General features: G+C 39.1%; 1 non-coding gene across 1 annotated transcript; it reads left to right on the forward strand.

Annotated features, from left to right (window-relative positions):
• The first annotated feature begins 258 nt into the window (after positions 1-258).
• LOC119471143 lies at positions 259-399 on the forward strand. Its single transcript, XR_005200140.1, has one exon. It is a non-coding gene; the product is annotated as a U4 spliceosomal RNA (small nuclear RNA).
• The last annotated feature ends 3,889 nt before the right edge of the window (positions 400-4,288 follow it).

A 4,288-nucleotide genomic window follows, 5' to 3' on the forward strand; every position in this document is an offset into this window, starting at 1 on the left:
AGTTTTGCAGAGATCAGTCTGACAACATTGTAGAGGCTACAGAAAAATAAACAACTGTGAAAACAAAGATTTGGGAAAAAAGGATGAGAGTTTGTGGGAATGAATAAGAGTGTACAGTTAAAATCATTTATGAACACATGGAATATGAAGGGCTCTGTATACAGTAGAAGTGATGAATAAATCAAACAGAATTCTGCCCTCAAGAAACTTTCAGATTAATAGGAGAGAGAAAACACAATATAAATGATTATAAGGATCAGCTTTGTGCAGTGGCAGTATCATAGCCAATGAGGATTATCTGAGGTGAGATAATTGATAATTGAAAACTTTTCCCAATACCCTGCTGTGATGACTTACAGTATAGTCAGCATTGGCAATTTTTGACAGTCTATATGGAGATGAATAAAATTTTTAAAAAATAGCTATAAGGCTCAATATGTTAAGCACTTTGAGAAGCATGCTGGAGGGCCCAGAGGAAGGAGAGAGACCTCTTCAGACGGGTGTCCTTTATACAGTAGGTAGTTTATTGATGATGACAATGCAGTGTTGGACAGGAGAAGCCTTAAGGATCTTACAAATTAACACTCTGGAAATCTGAGGTGCTAGCTCTGAGAAGCTGTAAGCCTTATCAACTAACTGGGGTATGAATCCACATACATGGATTAGTTGGAGTCCAATTGAGAGCAAGGTAATACAAATGTAATACAAGAAAAGTAGGAAAAAGTCAGACAGGTTAAGCATGGGGAGAGGTGGCAAGGAGGAGGTTTGATGGCTTTGGATTTTGAGGCCAGCGTCAACTTGTTCTTTATCTCTGTACATAGTAATAGATGGGACCTCACTTCTCACTTCCCATCCCCACATTTTGGCATTTCCACTTTACTTTGTCATCCTTCGTCTAACCAAGGGAGGCCAGTTGATATCTATGGCCTTAAAAAAAGGTAACACATCAGAAACAGAAAATGAATCTTCTTTTGGCTTTTGAGTTACAAAATGCCTCATGGTTGGTGTGCAGTCCAGAAGCCACAACTGAGTATGTTTTGTTTGATTACATCTTGCTTTGTTGCTCACTGAATACCTTTAGACTGGGCTAAAGACTAGGCAGTCTTTAGTTCACTACTGCTCTGAATTTAATTTATTCCTGTCCCTTATCTACAAATTTATATTACCTGCTTGGTCCCTATAAGTATCTGAATTTGGAACCTCTGGAATACATTGTACAGCAGGTTCAGAAGAACGCACAATAATGTATAAGCTCCCTGAGTTTGTCAGCATTATAGAAGTCACAGAAAACTTACTTGGATTCAAAGTAATTTCTATTTTGAGTCTTTCTTCTTCCAGGTGTTAGAGATGTAATCTTAGAACAAAGATTTGAAATAGGAATTATTGGAATCTAGAAAAATAGAAAAAAATACATTTTGTGCATACATGAGTTTGTGGGCTATAATTTAATTCTACTATTTCACTATCCTGCCAAAGTGTGCACTAGGGTGTATACTTAAATAAAAGCGTCAGAGTCAGGAAAAAGAGAGATGAAATTAAAGAGAAAATATTGGGAAAGAAAAAAAGGAGGGGTAGGTTAAGAAAAGAGTGAGTTTTCATATCTCTACTCTCATTTGGGGAAAATAGTTAAGATTTATATGTGGGGTCAGCTGGTATGGGTTAAGATTCTTGCTTCACCATTGACTACCTAGTCAAACTTGGCTAAATCATTTAACTCACTGAGCTCAATTTCCCAGTTTGTAATGTAAAGATAGTAATATGTTTTTATTCCCACAGGCTGTTGTTCCTACAGGGAATAAGGACCTTGAAAGAGCCTTGAAAAAGTGAATAGGCTTTACTGTGGGAATTAATATTATCCAGTAGCTAGGTTTTAGTAAATACTTAATAATTCCTGTTAGAGAAAAAGAAATTAAGGGGAGAATAGAATTCCAATAATCATTTTAAATAACAAGCCCTTTCTCTTGTCAAATCATTGTGATATATGATTATCTTTTCAATTTTCCTAGAGTTATTGCTGCATTTTCAAATAGTTTGTTACACTAAAAACAATGGAATAGGACAACTTTTATTACCAGTAAATGAAAATCCCATTGATAATTAGCCTCATTTTAAAGATAGATTTTTTGATGTGTGGTCCCCTGAAGTTACTCAGAAAACGGTAATTCTGTATCACTAATCTTATGAGTATTGTCCCTAGTCTCACAATTCCTTACCATTTAAAATTTCTCTTCAAAAATTACCCTATTGGACCATCTGACATATTTGTAAAACGCCTGCTACAACAGAACAGCATAATGAGAATTACAAAATGAGAAAAAATCCCCCAAAATATAATTTTTTATTATAATGCTCCTCTTAAACTGCCCATATTTTGCAATATTTACAGTAACAGCAAGGTCTCAGGGTGCAGCTGAGTGGCTGTGTATTTTTAAGAATGTGAATTTTCCTCTGATTTTCTGTTACACCAATACAGTTTGTTCAGTCCCTTAACTAATTCCACAGAGCTTAAGGGGAATTGGGGAAGGTAATTCAGGAAGGAGAGAAAAGTATTATCAGCCTATTGTTCTCCTCTTCCTGTAATATAGTGTTCACTAATCAACAGCCTCCTCTGTCTTGCATCCAAAACTGAGAATGGACTCAACCCATTGAACATGGTGCCTTTTCACACCAAGCTGTAGGGATGAAAGAACTGTAAAGAAATCACTAAGAGGGCTGCTTAGGAACTATTCATCATTGTAAACACTAGCATCTCATGACATTTGAAGTCCAAAAACTGTTTCTTTTTTCTCAATTAAGACTGATATTAGTTGTCTGTGTCCCCACCCAAATCTCATATGAATTATAGCTCTCATAATTCCCATGTGTTGTGGGAAAGACCCAGTGGGAGATAATTGAATCATGGGGGCAGTTTACTCCATACTGTTCTCGTTGCAGTGAATAAGTCTCACGAGATCTGATAATTTTGTAAGAGGAAATCCCTTTCACTTGGTTTCCATTTTGTCTTGTCTGCTGCCATGTAAGCTGTGTCTTTTGCCTTCCACCATGATTCTGAGGTCTTCTCAGCCATGTGGAACTGTGAGTCCGTTAAACCTCTTTTTCTTTATAAATTACCCAGTCTCAGAGATGTCTTTATCAGCAGTGTGAAAACAGATTAATATAGTAAATTGGTACCAGTAGAGTGGGTGCTGCTGTAAAGATACTGAAAATGTGGAAGCGACTTTGGAACTGGGTAGCAGGCACAGGTTGGAACAGTTTAGAGGGCTCGGGAGAAGACAGGAAGATGTGGGAAAGTTTGGAACTTCCTAGAGACTTGTTGAATGGCCTTGACCAAAATGCTGACAATAATATGGACAATGAAATTCAGGCTGAGGTGGTTTCAGATGGAAATGAGAAACTTGTTGAGGACTGGGGCAAAAGTGACTCTTGCTATATTTTAGCAAGAGACTGGCAGCATTTTGCCTCTGCCTTAGAGATTTGTGGAACTTTGAACTTGGGAGACATGATTTAGGGTATCTGCTGGAAGAAATTTCTAAGCAGCAAGGCATTCAAGAGGGGACTTGGGTGCTGTTAAAAGCATTAAGTTTTAGAAGGAAAACAGAGCATAAAAGTTCAAAAACTTTGCAGCCTGATGATATGATAAAAAAGAAAAACTCATTTTCTGAGCAGAAATTTGCATACGTAACAAGGAGCCAAATGTTAGTAACCAAGACAATGGGGAAAATGTCTCCAGGGCATGTCAGAAATCTTTGCTGCAGCCTCTCCCATCAGAGGCCTGGAGGCCTAGGAGGAAAAAATGGTTTAGTGAGCAGGGCCTGGAGCCCCGCTGTTGTGTGCAGCCTAGAGACTCGGTGCCCTGCTTCCCAGCTGCTCTAGCCATGGCTAAAATGGGCCAAGATACAGTTCAGGCTGTGGCTTCAGAGAGTGCAAGCCCCAAGCTTTGACAGCTTCCACATAATGTTGAGCCTGCAGATACATAGAAGTTAAGAATTGAGGTTTGGGAACCTTTGCCTAGATTTTAGAGGATGTATAGAAATGCCTGGATGTCTAGGCAGATGTTTGCTGCAGGGGCAGGGCCCTCATGGAGAATTTCTGCTACGGGCAGTGCAGAAGGGAAATGTGGGGTTAGAGCCCCCACATAGAACCCCTAGTGGGGTACCACATAGTGGAGGTGTGAGAAGAGGGCCACTGTCCTCCAGTCCCCAGAATGGTAGATCCACTGACAGCTTGCACTATGTACCAGGAAAAGCTGCAAATACTCAATGCCAACCCATGAAAGCAGCCAGGAGAG

This window comes from Cebus imitator, unplaced genomic scaffold (assembly GCF_001604975.1).
Source record: "Cebus imitator isolate Cc_AM_T3 unplaced genomic scaffold, Cebus_imitator-1.0 Scaffold51, whole genome shotgun sequence".
Classification (NCBI taxonomy): Eukaryota; Metazoa; Chordata; class Mammalia; order Primates; family Cebidae; genus Cebus; species Cebus imitator.